Below are 20,199 nucleotides of genomic sequence, written 5' to 3'. Positions count from 1 at the left end.
TCTGCTTATAAACTTCAATATGGGTATTTTTCTTTAAGATATTTTTTTAGCAAAAAGCTGAAATCATTGCACTTTTCAAGAATAAAATTATTAGTATTGTTGTCTTGTTTTCACTAAAAATATCTAAAAATTATTAAATTAAGATGCTTTTTCTTGATGAGCAAATAAAATGAGTCTAGTTTTTAGACCAAAGATATCAAATGTAAGTGATTTTGTGCATAAAACGAGCAAAAAAAAAACTGCCAATGGGGAAAGCAAAAAAAAAACATTTTTCTTAAACACTAAATTCTAGAAAAATTTGCTTACCCCATTGGCAAATTTTTTAGCTTGATTTTTGCACAAACTCACTTAAATTTGATATTTTTAGACTTATTTTCTTTTTGCTCATCAAGAAAAAGCATGTTAATTTCAGAATTTGTAGGAATTTTAACTGAAAACAAGACAAAAATACTGGGATTTTTTTCCTTGAAAATATTTTTTTTGCAGTGTGAGAAGGAATTTTGTTAAAGATTCAGAAAGATTATTAAAACATACACAGAGTTTAAAATGAGTAAATAATGTTTTGGCTTCTGTTATCTAGTGGATAATCGCGGTATTGCAGATTAACGTAAAAATTAATCAGTAACTTGTTTTTTTATGCAAATGTTTTCCCTTGATTGACAAGAAAACTCGTCAATGGTGGGGAAAGAGTTAATTAACTACAGAAACAGATGTTGTTGTTTTTTTCTTTTGTTTTTGTTTATTGTCTTGTATTTTAGGTAAAAGAGTCTGTAAAGGCCAATTCACGCTGTTAGGTCAGTGCGAAACCCCTGTTGGCAGTTGTTGGATCAAAGTAAATGAGACTTTAGAATGTGGGTATCTGTTGGTCTCTGTTGGAGTTGGTAGTTGTCTGAACAGTGTAAATTGGCCTTAAGATTGCAATCCTTGTTTAAAATCTATATTTTAATAAAACTTAATTAACAAAACTAACAAAAAAAAAAACCCTACAGAAACAGTTGCATCCTCAAACTCCTGGTTTTAGTTCTTCAATTTCGAGAGGCCGAGTACTTCTAGCGCCTGACCTAGGTCTCATTTTCAATTTGGTGTCTGTGCCACCTCTGTGATAGATTGAATAAGGCACAGTCTTCCATCTGACTGCTTCCTCAATCAATTGTTCTCCGTTACCCTCACCTGTAAAAACTACACACTGACCAATCGGCTCGCTCTGTCTCTCTCTGTCTCTCTCCAGGGCAGAAACAATGATTGAACTCACCTAGCCAACTAACTCATCTCATTCCATTCCCCTTGTTTTTTCTCGCTGATGCCCTTGTAGAAGAAGGCCACATCACTGTGAGACCTTGATACTGATTTCGATTGTATAAATTAAAGACCACGGAGAACTGAAAAATTTGTAAAATTGTATGAATGTATAAAATCCTACCCAGTCTCCTGAGGATGCGTATAAATAGCACAAAGTGTAAAACTCCTGCAATACATACGCCAAATTCCACTTTGGCGTGCATATGATACGCAATTCCTTCCCATTCACTTAAACGGGGCATCTTTTTTTGTCGTTTTATTTATTGGTTTCTCAATTTTTTTCTGTTTTTTAAACCATTTTCGCTTGGGTTTAGGGTTAGATTTTAGATTTGCTAAATGAGGTTATTTAATATAATATGTTTTTGTCCATATTTAAGCCATGGTCGCCCGGAGTTGGGGTTAGAGTTGGGGTTTGGGTTAGGATGTCATTTTTAGACTGGGCTCATAAAATCTTGTGCTCTCCCGAGGAAGCTATTGTAAACTGGAGAGTAATATTGTCTACTGTCTTCTTAAAAAAGACATGTTGTGTTCTAAATCAATTTATTTCTGTTTCAGAGTCTATGTCAGAGGTCTTCAACCTTTTTTTTAAGTAACACATAAAACGTGGAGTAAATACTTAAATTTTAACTCTTTTCCCACCATTGAAGTGTTCTCTGGTCAATTAAGAGAAAACATTTGCATTAAAAAAAACGTGTTTCTGAAGAATTTTTATGATAATAAAATTATCCAATTTATTATCCAATTTATGAAAAAACTAAAGCCAAACGTTATTTACTAATTTTAAACTCTGTGTATGTTTTGATAATTGTTCTGAATCTGATCTCTAACAAATTTCCTTCACAAAAATGCAATTATTTCAGCTTTTTGACAAAAAGTTTGTATTTTTAAAGAAAAACACCCATATTTAAGAGATTATAACCAGAGAAAAAAATATATAGATAGGATGAAACGTTTCTTTCCCGTTTTGTTTGTTTATTGTTTGATTGAAAGCAGAGAGTCTGTTCTTTCATTTAAAATATTTGTATGTATACAATTTTCCTGAAAGGCATTTTATGGATCTTGTGTCAAATTCACAAAAAAATGCTGGCAGGCAACTTTTCAAAAAATGGCTGGTGGGGAATGAGTTAATTTACAGAGTCTTTGGAACTAGTTACTAAAAAAATATTAATTGAGTTAACATAATTTTATTTACAGTGCATAATATTTTAACTAAATAGTTTTTTATTGTGGGAATATTTTATAAGATTTTATTTTCATTGCTAATTAATATTTAGATTTTTTTTATTATTACTGTTGTCTGATGCCTAATTTATTTTTCCAAATATTTTGAATTTAAAAAATATTTGGGGGAACCAGGTATTACCACCACAAACCCCCAAGAGGCCTCGGACCCCCCGATGAAGAACCGTGGTCTATATCCAATTTTATTTTAAACAGACAGGTAGGTAGGTAGATGCAGGTTGGGTAGTAAGGTGGACAGACAGGCAGACAGATGTATGTCTAAAGTACTGGAATTAAAATCGTTGTAGTTCTGGCAATGCACATTTTCAGCTACTATTTGCATTGCTATTTTGTTAAACCATGCAATGAGATTCATGCGTTTCTAAGTATTGCTAAGGAGTCCAAATACTTTTGGGACTGTTGCACATGGTCAAAAATAGCCACATTCAGTTAAACCTGACCTTACTGAAGTGGAAGAAGTTTTTCCCAAACCCACAAAGCAGCAGCTGGTTTCTGGTAATGTTCCTAACCTCTAGCGGGCAGAATTGAGATCATGAATACCCTTCAGTAGCACAGATATCCAAGTCACGTGTGCACACGCACTAAGTGCTCCATTCATCACTGCAGCGGCTCCAGAATGCTGCGGGACCTAGGCAACGCTAGACACTAAACCTGGATTCAACGCCTGGCCTCGTATGATAGTCTCACTTTACCAAAGTATTTGAGTTTTACATCTCCCACCAGGTCCAATGGAATATTCTGCTATCTGTTATCATTGCTGTCAAGAGAAGAAATATAAATGAAATTACTGTCTGCAAACAAACTCGCACCATGGAAAAGAGCAGCTTTAGATTGGAGCTTCAACTGAAAATCAAAAAAGCACAACAGTGCTATGTGTGCATTTACAGATTGCTAGATATTAAATCAATATTTATTATCATCAGTGGATCAAGACTTGGATTTGATGCAAGTTACCACGGTCAACATGATGGTCTATGCACTAATAAGACCTGATAGGCTTACACCTGTGTTGCATTTTGCTAAAGGCATCATACAAATCCAAAATGCATACTGACGATTTTAACTTGAAAAACACAGCCAGCGAAAACGTGGCAAGATATTCAAAAAATGAACAAGAACGTTAAGTTGCCACATTACATCTATACATTTATTTCGAATGTATTATCATTGACTTGACAGCTGTTTAGTTTGATTCCTTTAAAATATTATTACTTATGTGGTAATAAAGACTCATATTGCTCATTTGCAATCGTGTTGACTTCAAGCTTCCATTACAGTTGTAAGGATTTGTATTCAACAACCAGCATTGTAATAACCTATATTTCTTTTCACGAGAAGCACTTTATAATAACTTTCATTAAAGGGAACAAATATTGCTCCATTACATACTGTTTAACCGATCATTAGAACCGTGCTGCTCGTATCCATCAAAAAAGTCGTTCACTTGAACAGCCTGCAAGCATGGATTCCCGTTGTGACGTTACAGTAATTTCATCTATTCAAATGCACTTACAGAAAACATTTGTCTTGTGTGCTGAGATCATTTTCAAAGCTCATTCGCAGACAAATAACAAAAAAAAATATATTCAGCCGAAGGCATGTGCTATTCACCCGGTTGCCATGTCATCTGGACGACCCATAGGCTGAACTCTCACAAGATCTTGTTCTGATCCAAAGACCCAGCGGCTGGGCTGAGACCAGCTGAGAGTTGATAAATCGAGTTATCATTAACAAGCACGATCGGACAATGGAGTTTAAACCGGAGGGCTGTTTTAATACAACATCTGGCCGATGGATGAAAACAATATAGAAATCGTGAAGGTCTGCTGACGTCCATACTGAACGAAAGAGGCTACGCTTTGGGTACAAGGATGGGTCATGTACGGTCACATATGGTGCGTGGATCCGTGTTCGTCTCCGAAGGGCACGGTTTCTATTGCTATTCTTCTCCCTCAAGTGAAATGGTAAGGAAGCCTGGTTACTTACTCTTGTTCAGTCATAACATATTAGGGCTATCTGCCTGACACATCGTGAGTCATCTCTCACGGCCATGTTTCAGGCTCCTGGTTAATGTCCCGTCGTCCCATGTCGTCATCTCATCCCATAAGGCTACGCTTTGGCGGGACAGTTATGGGTTCAGAGGCTCCTGCAGTGACCTATAAAACTGCATAACAGTGCCTTGGAGCGAGCACAAAACCAAATAAAACACTGACGCTGGAACAGAATCCATGTATCTTGGATTTCAGTGTGTGTGATGTAAAATCACAACCATTTTGTTGTAATTCAACCTATGCCGGGATGTTTCGACCCAAATTGCTGGGTTCTTTTAACCCATTGTTGGGACAAATATAAACATTATCTGAGTTTGGCTGGGTTTATCCCTTTTAAACCCAACTTGAAAAACTTGGAAAAAAACGTTATATATATTTTTTGTTTGTGTATGCTTGTTGTCATTTTGTACTTTACATGTTACATGTACTTTACATGCACATATTAACATATCAAACATAAAAAAGTATTCTCAAAAAATGAAATGCACACGAGTAAGAAAAGCAGAAAAAGGTTTCACTGGGTTCAACCTTTTAACCTTTTCAGACCTAATTTTTTTCCAGTGTGCAATCAGTGTGCCTTATTTTGATTGGTTGATCAGAGACCAATCCGTAAAAGCATGCATTTTATTGGTTGGATTGACAAAGATGATGTTCATTCAAGTGGACACAGGGTCTAAAAGGGTTAAAAATTCCCTAATATGTACTATTTGAGGTACCAGTATGCACCTTTTAGTTACAAAAGTGTACTTTTTGAAATGGTACCTCCCCAGTAAAAAATGTACACCTTCTTGTACCTTTTTCTGAGAGTGCAATGACTGCTTTATTGGACTTTGTCAAGCTATAAATTGACAAACTTTTATTTATTAAAGGCGGGGTGCATGATCTCTGAAAGCCAATGTTGATCACCTAAACAAACACGCCCATAGCCCAATAGAATCTGGACCTTCTTTTTGATAGACGCGCCCCACACATATGCATCCCAGGACCCAGTAGACACGCCCCTTACTGCTGATTGGCTACAAGTGTGTTTTGGTAATCGGCCCGACTCCCTTTTCCAGTGTTTTTCAAAAATCATGCACCCCGGCTTTATTAATAATAATAAAAATTGTATTAATAATATTTAATAACTTGTCATTGTGTATATATTGTTATGTAAACATGGGTAACATAATGTTAATAATATGCATAACATTTTATTAAAGAAATGCAGTCACTGAAATTTCCAGAACCCACTGATAAATAAATATGAATATCACATATGCGGATCCAAAATGAGAGAGAAGGAATCATGCACTGAAACATCCACACAGGAGCAACTTATTTCTTGCCTGTCATTTTTCATTAGGCGGCATCGCAGAGAGAGATGGCTGGAGTGTTGCATCAAATTTGCAGGCAGGTAATTCCAGGCCACATGTGGGCTGTGTAAATATTTCAAAGGGGGCTCCCTTAGGTAATATGAGGTAAACGCTGCTGGCACGGCTATATATTTTATCAGTAAAGTTGTGTGCTGTTCAGAAATGAATACCGAATGCTGCTTAAATTCCAATACAGGTCCTAAATCTGAATCGAGGACACAAACATGATGAGGTATTGTCATTTAACTGTAGGGTATTGTCGAATTAAAATGGACTTAAATGTGCCGTAGAATGGAAAACTGTATATAATAATAAGAGTTAATAATAAGGTAATGACATATCGTGAGCCTTAAACGCGATTGTTTCCTCATTTTTGTGTAAACCTCGTGCATCCAAAAGACCGCTGGAAAACAGGCCAGTCTCAACATAACACCAACTGTGACGTTAGAGTCGAGATGCATGCCCCAACATTAAAGTACACATTAAATTAATTACAATCTTGTTACATACTAAAAACAAAGTTTTGACTGCTGAGTTAGCGCTATATGCTAAAGTTTAGGCTAATGTTCTACTATTGACGTTACAGTTACGTTTTGCAGGTCCATACTGGGAAAAACGCAATTTCCAGTCTCTGAATAATAGATTGTTCCTAAAAATCTGTATCTTCGTCTGATGAAGGCTCAAACATAAAGTCTGTTTACACACACACTGAGCTACTAAACTGAACTGCTCTGAGAAACAGCCAATCAGAGCAAAACTCAACATTATTATTCATGTCCCTTTTAAATAGGGTAATAATAACCTATTTCATTTCAAGGGGAAATCCTAGGGTTGTGAATGGATGTGTAAAAAACGTTTCTGGATATGTTTGCACTGAAAGATGCAGTGTGTAAATTTTAGCGGCATCTAGTGATGAGGTTGAGAATTGCAACCAAAGACTCAGTCCACTGCTCTTCCCTCACTTTTAAAATGCATACAGAAGCTAGGGTAGCCACCACAAAAAAGTAATTTGACGGAGACAACGTAGTTAATAAAAGTTTGTCCGTTAAGGGCTTCTGTAGAAACATGATGGCACAAAATGGCGACTTCCAAGTAATCGGTGTATGTAGTAAAAAGTCTCATTCTAAGGTAATAAAAACATAACGTTCATTATAACAAGGTCTAAATACACCCCATATAATATAGTTTTGTATATTACTTTGCATTTCTGTCAAGAGATCCTTTTAAAAATTACACACTGCACCATTAATAAAGCCAAATACCATTTATGTAGATATTGTCAGGATCCTGCCTAGGAGTCTTGTTTTGTATTTTTATCTAGTCATGTTGGCAGGGTTCTGGCAGTCCCATGCTCTATGTGGAGGTTCATGGCCTTGATTATTGGGTCATGTGCCTCCGGTGTCTTGTCTCTTGTTCCCACCCCCTCGTTCTCCTGCTTATTAGCAATCATTGGTTTTCTCCCATCACCTGTTCCCCATCGTTATCTTGTCTCTTTATATATATATATACATGAAACACGGTATGCAAACAGATAACACTAAACTTGACAAGATAACGGCTAGAACCACATGAACACGAGAACAAATACAAACCTGCACAGAACTAAGGACACAATAACATTATATATATATATATATATATATATATATAAACATTAGGGCTGTCGATTAATCGCATCCAAAATAAAAGTCTGTGTTTACATAACATATGTGTGTTTATTGTGTGTAAATATTATGTGTATATAAATACACACACATTAATGTATATATTTAAGAAATATTTGCATTTATATACTGTATATAAATGTATATAATTTATGTTATATAAAAACATAAATATTTTATATATAAATATAACAAATTTTTCTTAAATATATACATGACTGTGTGTGTTTTTATATATAAATAATAATTATACACACTACACACACATATGTTATGTAAACACAAACTTTTATTTGGGATGCGATTAATCGCGATTAATCTTTTGACAGCCCTAATAAACATATATATATATATATATATATATATATATATATATATATATATATATATATATATATATATATATATATATATATATATATATATATATATATATATATAATGTTATTGTGTCCTTAGTTCTGTGCAGGTTTGTATTTGTTCTCGTGTTCATGTGGTTCTAGCCGTTATCTTGTCAAGTTTAGTGTTATCTGTTTGCATACCGTGTTTCATGTCATGTACCCCCTCGTGGGTTTTTGTTTTATGTCAGTTAATAAAGTCTTTTCTGTTCTCCCCGACATCTGTCGTCTGCGATTGGGTTCATCCGTTCACAGTTCCTCACAGATATCAGAGAACAATTTAACATATTATTTCAATGCATTCTTTTGCCACTTTAAATTAAATTCAAGTTAGCCGAAGTTAACTAAAAAATAAAATGTGTTCTAAAATAGCAACGATAATGATAAAGACATATTTTGTGTACAGCTTTCTAGCCACGTACCTCTCGCTCAACTTAACAACCATACATGAAGCACAAACACAATGCACAGTGTTCTTGTATGTAATGTAGCTTACGTCATTGTGCTGTATTGTACATCTTTTTTTAACCAGCGCCTTAGCCTTCATATGTAAGTGTTTCAAAGGTTCCTATAATAAAGTTTAAGCACTCTTGAGGGCTCTAAAATGTCTGCACCGCAGCTGACCCCACTCCATCAGACAGCATGCTGCTTCAGATGAAGGACATCTAAATGTAATCTGGCTTCATTAAAGGAATACTGGGTAAAGTTTAGATTAATTTAATATAGATGAACTTAATTCAAAAAAGACGAAAATTCATGTTTAAGTTAATAATTAAAGACACTTTGAAATGCTGATACAAAATCACTTTCAGGAACATTAATTGCGTGCGTTAATTTGCAATCTATTGTACACACGTCAGTACGGCCATCCGTCCTCACCAAAGTCTGGAACTGCCAAATCCGCCTGGTAAAAGCCCTTGCAATGTATAGTCTCAAAAAAGTGCTATAAAAGTTGTCACTTGAACAAATATGTACATTTGAAGTACCAGTATGTACCTCTTAGGTTACAATGTGTACCTTTGGAGGAACCAATATGCACCTTTTAGGTACAAAAGTGTTGTTTTTAAAAGGTACCGCCCCAGTGAGAATTTTTCTAACGCCATTTACCATTTCTTTGCGTAGGAATTCCTCTTGGAAATAACATTTTCTAAAGGAATATTGTCTTATTTGCTTATTCTGACCGATTTGCTTACACGACTGCGATTATTTTCAAAAGCTATCAGCTCGGCTGGTACCCGGGAGTCTCCTGGCAGCCTAACACTCTCATAGCCCACATCACCCCTCCTCTGTTTCCTAATATGTCTTCTCATTTCAAACACTGGAATCCAATCACCTACTCTCCCTCGGTGGACACACGGATCAGCAAAAAGCCTCTTCATCTAGCATCTTATCAAAACAGTTCTCGCTTGACGAACGACTGTATGGAATACATTACAAAAAAGAGCAACCCTCATAAAATGTGCGGCACTGCGGCATAAACATGATCGTAAAGGAATAAAGGATCTGTCTGTGCTTGGAAATATGCTAATTGTACAAACAAAGCATTTATCAAGAAGCCTCTTCATCAAAACCCAATCCTTCGACCTGTTTCCTGGCACAATTTGGAAATCGATGAAGCGTCAATCTCACATCTATACGTGGCCTGATGAACATATGGCGAAATGTTTTTGTTCTTGTGAAGGAGCTTCATTAATCATTGCTGCTTCCAACGGGCCAGCGGAGAGCGCTTGTGGCTCCTTATAACTATGCTGGAGCCCGGCCCGGTTTCTCACTGGCACAGGCCTGTCTGAATGTCTTTTCGAGAGCCTGGTGTTGAGGGAACGGACCCCACAACCTCCCGGTGTCAGGAGAGCCTGTTCATAGCACAGGGCTGCTAAAGCATGGCACCCATTGGATGCAGAGGCAGATGGGCACCACGGGGAATTCTGCGAGGTGTAGCGGCAAATCTGTCCACATACTGCACGTGTAGTTAATTAATGTGGCAGAAAAGGGGAAGTCAGACCCTTCCACCAGTAACATGACCTAGACTATGTTGAGCTCATAAGGCCTGACATTGAAGAAAAAAGTTGCTCTATATATAAAGGCCACAGGTATAGTAGATGCTGTTATAAGGAAAATATGCAAATTGCTACTGTGTCCAATTTTATACATTTTAATTACATTTTCTGCCCACGATCTGGTTTCTAAGGATGTTAAAAAGAGAGATTCAGCGATATGCTCTGTAGTTGGGATCAAACAGACCGTCATTACTTTTTGATTAGACATTATTGGTATGAAAGTCATTTTCTTGAAAGTTTAACAGGGCAATGTGAACTAAAAAGTGTAATTCTCAATGGTGAGCAGGAAAAGTTTTTTTTTAAAGTTCTGGTAACTCATTAGAGCTACATCCATTATCCAGCAGAAGCGCATGCCAGCACGCTCGAAAGGAACCGAATTGTAGGCCTATTTTAGAGTCTCCTTAGGGGAATCATACATTAATGTAAAGACAACTGGCCATTTACCTGTATAATTTAATATACGGTTACTTACGTTACCTTTTTCTTAGGGAGAAACTACAATTTGGTTTGATGATCTTGTTGCGGACAGAAACACTGAAAATCCACCATCAGAGACCTCTAGAGCTTTCTAAATTGATCTCAGCGTTTTAAATAAGCTTTACTGCTATGGAGCTAAAGTTTGAATAGTGCAGAGGGTGTCTGAATCTCTCTAAAGTGCCCTTGCTTTGTTATTTGTATGCTTGTAAAGGGCTTTAAAAGCCTTCTAAATGGCTACTGTATGGCAGTTATCCATACTCTGCTAACTTTTGTCCTCATCACATACAGTATGTGACAGTAACCCTTCCTGATTCAATTGGGGTAACATCCAAAACACTGAAGGATGAATAATAAGTTAACTAGAGAAGTAAATACAAACAAAAATGTTTAATAATGCCTACTATGTTCTTACCCCAACTTAGACTAATAAATACATACCTCTCTTTTCTCAATGCGTGCACTTAATCATTGTACAGAGTGTCGTGAATGTGTTAGCATTTAGCCTAGCCCAATTCATTCATTAGGATCCAAACAATGATGAATTTAGAAGCCACCAAACACTTTCATGTTTTCTCTATTTAAAGACTGTTACATGAGTAAGTATAGTGGGACAACATAAAACGTGGCGATTTTCTAAGCAGAGAACTATATTGCATGACGAAAGAGCACTTAGTTTGCTTAGTTCGACCTTGGCACGCAGTAACATTATCACTCCTGAGAACTCCCCATCTCGCTCAAACGTCCGAAGTCAGGAATGATGCGCCCGAGTGTTTGGTGGCTTCTAAAATCATCTCTGTTTGGATCCTAATGAATGAATGGTGCTAGGCTAAATGGACACGCTGTACAAAAATTAAGTGCACGCACTGAGAAAAGAGAGGTACGTATTGTCTAAGTTGAGCGAAGAAAAGAGTAAAATATTGAAAAACGGTGGTGTTTAATACAAATCATGTAAAAAAAGCATAAGATATAGGTGCAATCCAGATAAAAAGACTTTCAAATCTACACTGTAAAAACTATTACTATTACCTACTCAATATTTTTGGTGAAGCATTTTTACACTTAAAAAAATTTAGTAAATTTGAAAGCTATGAAATCGATTAGATTTCATTAATTACATTAATTTCCTATCACAAATTAAATTGAGTAGATGGAATCAAAAATATAAAAGCAAATCAATAAAAAATCACAGTGAAGTCTACTAATAAATTAAGTTGATATCATTAAAAATGTAACTTAGATGTAGCTGAAAATTTTGTGAATATTATTTAAATAAAATAAATTATTTTTATTTACTTAATGTTATACATTTATTTCATACTGAACCATCAATTATCAATGATAAACAAAGCAATTTGTATACGTTGTTTTATTGAAAATGGCAAACATTGTACATGTTACAAAAACAATCAGCTAAATAAACTCTGAGAGGTCTCTCAAATTCACAGCATGCAGAATCCACACCTCTTGAACCCGGACAGGTGGACCACCAGCACTTGTACCTGCAACAAAGATAACTTTATTTAAACGGCTGTCCGCTGTGACTCTGGACGCTGCCACAGAGCGCCACTTAGTTTAACATTACAATAACATATTTGTCTCAAATCTGTAACGATTAACAAAGGCTACGAATGCATATTTTATATCTGGAAGTAAACTTTGTCTGACTAAACTTGCGCTATTTAATGCGAACGTCCGGTGTGGTATCAGAAACTGCGAGTTGTCCTACACGAGACGCAACGCATCTCCACCGGTGTGCGAGACCCTTCACACAAAAAAGGAAAATAAAGCATAGGCATATGGAGTCGAGAGATAATTAATATAAATGTATATAAGCGTGTGAGCTCTGTTAAGCTCTGTTGTGTTCCGCTTCCACGTGAAAGGTCTAATAAATCCGGGTGGAGCGAAACTGAGGACCGGATTTCGGATCGCCTGACTATCAGCCAGTACAGATTTACACGTGTTTGTCTACACAACCACTTTATGCAGTAATAAAACGATCAGAAATTATTATTTTACACACATTTCAAGTGGCACAGCTGTATTAATACTTTGGTGACCTGAATAAATACGTAAAATAAAAATATTAATGATTAATCTACCAGTATGTGCACAGAAAGCTGTTATTGTACCCAGTTTACAGTATGGCTCCGAAAGTATTCAGATAAATACACCAACAAGTTGTTTACGCAAGGACACATCAAATATTTCATTAAAAACAAGTGTAAATATTAATAAACTCAACACTTACCAGGATTTTTGAGGAGTTTTGAGGTTGTTTATCTTCCTGCAAGAGGCGCTGTTTCTTCTGCTGCTGATTAAAAAACCGTTGGCTTTGTGATTTTTAAATTTACATCTGATTTAATGAATTTTTTTGCCTACATTTACTCAAATAATACAATGTAATAATGTTTCACCAAAAATATTCAGTAAATCATAGTTAAAGTTATGCATGAAATTTACTATTTTTTTTTGTTGATGTTAAATACCTATGTTAACTTGAAATGAGCAATTATAATAGTTTTGAAAGCTGAAATATATAAGTGTGACATTCTCAAATATATTGATTCAAATTTACAAAAAATATTAAGAATATCTATAAGAAATAATCTGTTAGTTAAATACTTATTTTATTTGATGTATACAACTAAATAATATCTGTACATTTTACACACAAATATATGTTTATTTTTTAGTCATTAATTTTGGTTTGTCTAACTCAAAAAATCAACTTAGTGACATAAAGAGATTTTATTAAGTTATTTTAATAATTTATTTTTGTGATATTTACAAAGCCACTGAATTATTTTTTACAGTGTAGGCAGCACTGCATTTCTTATTTGTAAAGAAGGCAATCCCACAATGTATTGCACTGCGAAAAGCTCACTGAAAATCGAAACTGAAAATCATTATTAAAAAATAATTAATGTTAATGTATTTAAATTTTACTAATAAATTTGTATTCATTTTGTTTATTTATCTTGCTTTGCAACGCTATGTAAATGAGTTGCTAAGGCTAAACCTTCAAAATCAATACAAAAAATTTAATCATTATTTATTTAAAATGTAATTTAAACTGTTAAACTTGTCTTTATGAATTACATTTGTATGTGTGTGAGTATTAAAGCATCCCATCATTATCTCATTAAGTTGCTAAGGCTAAACTTTAATATCGATTTCATGTGATACTGAACCTTAATAATAAAATCCAAATGTAATTTAAACTGTTATGCTGCTTTTACACCAGCCACGTTAGAAGCGTCAAGCGCAAGTGATTTCAATGTTAAGTCAATGTGAAGATGCGTTGACACGCGTCTGGAGGTCTTGTGGCGCGAATGAAGCGTTTAGTGTGGTAGATACAATTCCGCCTCATTTGTGCGTCAATTTCGCACGAATGGCTCGAATTGAGTGTCTGGCGCTTTTTGTGTATTTTGCCTTTGACACAAATTCAGCTGACGAGTGAGTTGAAAAATTGGAACTTTGGCGGATTTTCGTGCCGCGTTAACCAATCAGGAGCCTGCTTCCTGATGTGGCGGCAACCCCGCCCGGAGTCACTCATTTAACATGAAGGAACGCTTGATATTGTCCGTGAGCAGTCACCTGGAGCTATATGACACAAGTTCTTATTTCTATAGAGACAGGAATAAAAAATGACCTTGCTTGGATTTCGCCTGATGCACGTCAAATGCTTGCTTTTTCCGATTTTGACGCCTCAAACACGGCTGGTGTAAACGCAGCATTAACCTTGCATTCGCTAATGCGATTAGCATTTTGGCGCTTATTAAGGCATTGCATCATCTCAACAAGTTGCCAAGTCAAAACTTTGAAGTCAGTTCACAGTAGGCCTTTGAAAAACCACATGCTTGTCTACAATACATTGTTGGGTATACGTTTAAAAAGAACAGCCTGTTACAGGATTTAAGTGCTTTAAACAAGCCAACAACAATGGATTTATACAGCGAAGTGACACATGCTGTCAGATTGTTACTAGTGTAAAAGGGGGAAAGTTATAGACCATCCCATAGACAGATTATTAACAGGCTGCTAGGTGCGGTTTAGTGGTCCTCCTTTACCGATAAAGCTGGCATTAAGGAGGTATAAATCTCTGTGTAGTCGTAGGTTATCTCTCTTGGAAAACCAGGGTGCATGTCTATGTAGTGGAAAAATCACTCAAGGAATAGTCATGGGAATGCACCCACATTGCCAGCATCTGTGCCTTGGTTGATACAGTACAATATAGTAATAGTATAGTCGCAATAAACAAATTAATGTAATAATCAACCTAAAAACAAAAAACAAGATAACTACATCCTAGAAAATATTGACCATTATAATGACCGTTTAAACGTTCAGCCATAAGTATTGATATGAAACAAATATTTAGAGTCTGATGTATAGTATCAAAAGCTAAAACAGGCCCAGATGGTTGGCGTTTGGCAAAGATAAAGAAAAAAGTCTGGCATTTTCACAAGAAAACTCATATCTGTTGGCTAACCCAAAACAAGCACCTCTCCTATAGTGTGGCATCTGCGAATGCATCTGTTTCCGAGTGCTGTCCTCTTCGCACGTTGTGCTTTTGTCTGTAAGCTGAAGATAAGGTCAAGTGGGGAGCTATTGTGCCAGCTGAAAAGCACATGTCCAAACCTTAATGCCCTGGCATTACGCATCAGCGGGGCAAAGTGCGAGAGAAAAGATGGATGGCAGATCGGAGCCATCCTGCTCGTTTCCAGTGCAATAAGTGGGACATTAGGCTGTCATTTTGGCTGGAGCCGAGTGCCCATTTTGGCTCAGTTTGTGCACATCTGCATCGTTGAGAGTAAACGTGCATGAGCAGAGGACCTAATGGAGTCATTGAAAGGTTCAAATGCCCTCATAACCAAACCATACTCTCCAAAGCAACACTATCAATATGATGATCGTTCATCTGGGCCGAAAGCCACAGTTGCAGCTGGGCCCGAGCGCGGGGGGTACCCACGGGTGTCGATGTGGCCTGGCGGGGGCACCGCTCACCTGCTGCTGCTGCAGAGAGGACGGGTCTTGAGCTCGGCTTTTCATCAACACTTGTACGTTCGAGTGTGTTTTCTCTGTTTATTTTTCAGCAGCGACTAACTCGCCTGCTGGGGCGTTGGGAGTAATTACCAGTCCGACTCACCCTAGTCATTAGAATTTATTTATTATCCATCAGAAGAGGGGGAATATAATTAGAAATCACAGGGACACAAACACGTAATTACCATTCAAATACACATCTCCGCGGCAAAGGCCAGAGAAGCTTTATTAATAATTCAGAACGACTTCCTCTAAGCGCCCAGCGCCACGTCAGCTGACAAGCTGTGTCTTCTCAGCTTCTAATGAGGATTATGGGCAGTAAGACACTGGGTATCTCATGACTAGAATGACCACAAATGTGTCCATACTGCAAATGTTGCACACAATATGCAAAGCACTGCACTTGCATCTCATCTTGTTTTAACAACAACAAGGAAAAAACATACTCTCTTGCAAATCTGTTTTGTCCTATTTTAGCAGTTGCTTATTTATTTCTATCACAGGATGATGGGTAGCTACACCCACTTTGGAGTCTCAGGCTGCGTCCGATACCGCCTACTTCCATACTATATAGTAGGCGAAAAGCTGTAGGCGAGGTGAGTAGTTTGTCCGAATTCATAGTATTCTAAAACAAGTAGGCAAATGTACTTCTGGCAAGATCCCGAAGTGTTCATTCAATGGACACTTTACTCTCATGAGCCCCCAGGAGTGGATTTATCCAATGAAGAAGAGACTGACGGGCGTTGTTTTATCATGTTTTATAAAAAAATGTCCAAATTCAGTATCGCAGCTCTATTCAAATGCAAATGCATATAAAGAGTTTGGTTCCAAAACGCAATAAATCCATTTTGACTACGGTAAAAACGTGTTTTCTATAACATGAAAGTGACAAGATGAAAAACACTATTTTCTGTTACAAACTTTCACATAGCATCTTAAGGTTATAATAACATTAACAATTAAAATCCATAATTTAATTTTCAAAGATTTATTATAAATCTATTATAAAGATTTATTTTTTTCACAAGTTTTTTTTTCCCCAAAATGCTATAAATCTATTAAATCAATAAATGTGCATTCATCTTTGCCATGTTATATTCATTAAGTTGACTAGTGGTATAAACTGATTTAAAAAAATAAACATTAATGACATTAATCAAAACACTTACTTTGTCATCTTAAGAACACTGTCATTGCTGCGGTTATTTTTGGGACGTCATCGCTTAACTTTTTTGACAGCGATCAGCTGTAAATGTTTTGGTCCTGCTTGATTTTCGTTGACTTCGAGTAAAATAATGAAACGTTTTTAATAAGATCCCCTTGGGTCAATGTGTTAGCATGACAGAAGCTTGATGCTGTCTGGAGAACTAGCAACAGCCGGAATTTTTCCGTCTCCCAATTACCTCTCGCGTAAATTATTCGATTTTGATGGCTTACGTTTATTTCCCGTCACAGAAAACCACCACAGGTTTATCAATGCCATCAAAAGTATTATTTTGTTTTGTTTGTTTGTTGATCACGAAGTACAAAGTAGATGAGGAAAACTAGGATTCTGTGTGTATTCAATCCGCCGCCATTGTTGTTTACAATGCGTGAAATGGTGAGCTGTGATTTGTTGAGCTAATTTATTGCATTCTGCAGAAAAGGAGGACTGGCTTCTATCACGTTTTGAGAGAAAAGATGACATAATAACACGGCGGATTTTGGATTTTGCGTAAAATTAAGGATTTATTTTTTAATACTGACCTGATACAATACTGATTTTGGCGGTAACAAATAAAAAAAGCGTTTATCGTGTTTTAGAACCAAACTCCATTGTCTCTTATGGTTAAATTGTGCTAGTTTAAATGTATTTCAGTTAACGTCTAACTTGTTGTTATGACGACGTATGTCACGTGATGTTTCAACATGGCGAATATAGTACATCCATATTCATACAGTTGCATATGTAGTACCTACTGTTTTAACGGTGCTTCATCTAATTCAGTACATACTGTCACAGTATGTGATTTCGGACGTAGCCTCAGTCGTCTTCACAGCTGCATTAACTTGTGACCCAGTCTGTGAAAACACAGCTGAAGTCATTTTTCTGTGATTGACATGTATTGTTTTCTACATAAAACCTTCCTACAACTCTGTGAAAGTATAACCTTGATGTATTTAATACTGGCCGAGTAAGGTCGCCTCAAAGATTGAAATCAATGTGAAATCGATGCGTCGAATCAAACTTTGATGCTCCTAATCTCATAAATCGATTATGAGACTTTAGCCTAGATTTAACAGGCAGGGTCACGTTTCATCATTTTCGAGTTTATGTAAAAACATGAACAGTGATAGCAAAGCTAATACCTATATAAGCCATATAATGCCTTTCACAAATATGTCATGGAATGATGCACACAAATTATTTGATCAGAGTTGATGATAAATTATAAATGTAAATGCAGTTTGATTTAAATCACAAACGTGCATTGAAATTACCAAATCCAGCACCATGTGATGAAAGAGCATGCAAAAATCATACACTGCTTTCAATGTTTCTAAATGTTAAATCAGCAGAAATATATCTAATAATTATCTTATGTATAGCTCTGCCCCAACAGTAACAAATCACATTGCATTTCTGCTTTTATCGCCACAAGGCATGTTCAACGTCGCTTGAGACCAGACAGAGTAAATTGGATAAAGAGAAAACCGGAGTAGATGAGAAAAGATACCTCAAGAGAGTATCGTATAAGACTATAAAAGTGATGGAGTAAAATACAATTACATGCAAAAGAGGTCATTACCAACCAAGTTATGATTTAGTAAATCCGGTTTGTGAGTCGAATCCATCCACTTTAACAGACTTAAAAATCTCTCTCTCTATCTCTCTCTCTCTCTCTATGCAAAGCTATGATGATGTAGTTCAATGGTCTACAAGTAACCATACTGAATATAAAACAACAACATCCAACCACCACTGCCATGCACTTACATCTGAATAAACGTGTCATTTCAAAACCCAACCTCATACTTTGGACTATCAGTGAAATGTCAGTTTGTATGTACAAAACATACCGAAAATTGCACTCATGCTCATACTGCATTCAGTAAAGGCATTCCTGGATGATGATGATGAGATAAACAGACACATAGAAATAATTGAAAACCCAGAGTGTTTGCAGAGAAACTGAAATCATTTGAATATGAATAGCCCTTTCTTTTCATTCTCCGACTTTCAGAATGTGAGGGGTGGCGATAACCTTACTGCCTTAAAGCTGCACCTGTGTCCCAAATACAGCAATGATAACTATGAATAAAGCCTCTCTATAGCTGCATCGCTCAACAGATTCAACTACAGAGAGCAAATCGGCACAATGACCGAACAATGACACACGCACTCGCTATATAGCGGCATTCGCACCTGTTTCTCGTTGACTTTGTGAACCTATTCCACGATTTCCCCGTTTATGAGCTATTGAAATTTCAATGTTCATTCTTTGCAAACATAAAACGGGGTCATATCGTGAGAAATGTAATTTTCTTTTATATGCTTTGTATAAAAGAGTCCAATGTACTTCAAGAACAAAATGAAAATGTTCTCATTACTTTAAAAATGAAGCCAAGCAAAAAATGTGCTTATTTTAAAAGCGTTCGATTTTGGATCATCCATAAAACTATATGATCTGTTTTCAGTGCAAGAAGAAAATAATAATCTGAAAATATGTAAATAACTTGATTTTTAATGATTATTGATTATTAAAGTGTTTTTTTACAAATTACTTTGTGAGCCTCCTCGAAAAGATCTCTCTTTACTGTACATCCGGTCACATTGTATGGCAGGTGGTTGGTGCCTGGGAATAGGCATGGGCCGGTTACCGGTTTCAAGGTATACCGAGGTTTTAAACAGTCGAGGTTTTAAAACCAATAACATTTTTATGTAATTTTAAATTTACATTAAATATACGACTCAAATTCCAGAAAAGTTGGGACGTTTTTTAAACTTTAATAAAATTATAACCAAAAGACTTTCAAATCGCATGAGTCAATATTTTATTCACAATAGAACATAGAAATCATAGCAAATGTTTAAACTGAGAAATTTTGCAATTGTATGCTAATTTCAAATTAGATTTCTGCTATAGGTCTCAAAATAGTTGGGACAGGACATGTTTACCATGGTGTAGCATCTCCTTTTCTTTTCAAAACAGTTTAAAGACATCTGGGCATTGAGGCTATGAGTTGCTGGAGTTTTGGTGTTGGAATTTGGTCCCATTCTTGCCTTATATAGATTTCTAGCTGCTGAAGAGTTTGTGGTCGTCTTTTTTTCTTTATTTTTCGTTTAATGATGTGCCAAATGTTCTCTATAGGTGAAAGCAGGCAGGCCAGTTCAGCACCCGGACTCTTCTACGACAAAGCCATGCTGTTGTAATAGCTGCAGTATGTGGTTTTGCATTGTCCTGCTGAAATATACAAGGCCTTCCCTGAAATAGACGTGGTTTGGAGGGCAGCATATGTTGCTCTAAAACCTTTATATACCTTTCAGCATTCACACAGCCTTCCAAAACATGCAAGCTGCCCATACTGTATGCACTTATGCACCCCCATACTATCAGAGATGCTGGCTT

General features: G+C 36.3%; 1 protein-coding gene and 1 long non-coding RNA gene across 2 annotated transcripts in view; both read right to left on the bottom strand.

The window, feature by feature from the left end:
• ctnna2 (catenin (cadherin-associated protein), alpha 2) overlaps window positions 1–20,199 on the bottom strand; it is a 622,713-nt gene that overhangs the window by 464,204 nt on the left and 138,310 nt on the right. The window lies entirely within an intron of this gene.
• Window positions 11,893–13,344, bottom strand: LOC141353303 (uncharacterized). Its single transcript, XR_012360336.1, has 2 exons — window positions 12,792–13,344; window positions 11,893–12,042 (listed from the first exon to the last, which is right to left on the bottom strand). It is a non-coding gene; the product is annotated as an uncharacterized lncRNA (long non-coding RNA).

Source organism: Misgurnus anguillicaudatus, chromosome 3 (genome assembly GCF_027580225.2).
Source record: "Misgurnus anguillicaudatus chromosome 3, ASM2758022v2, whole genome shotgun sequence".
In the NCBI taxonomy this organism is placed as follows: Eukaryota; Metazoa; Chordata; class Actinopteri; order Cypriniformes; family Cobitidae; genus Misgurnus; species Misgurnus anguillicaudatus.
This window is presented reverse-complemented; position numbering and strand designations above follow the sequence as displayed.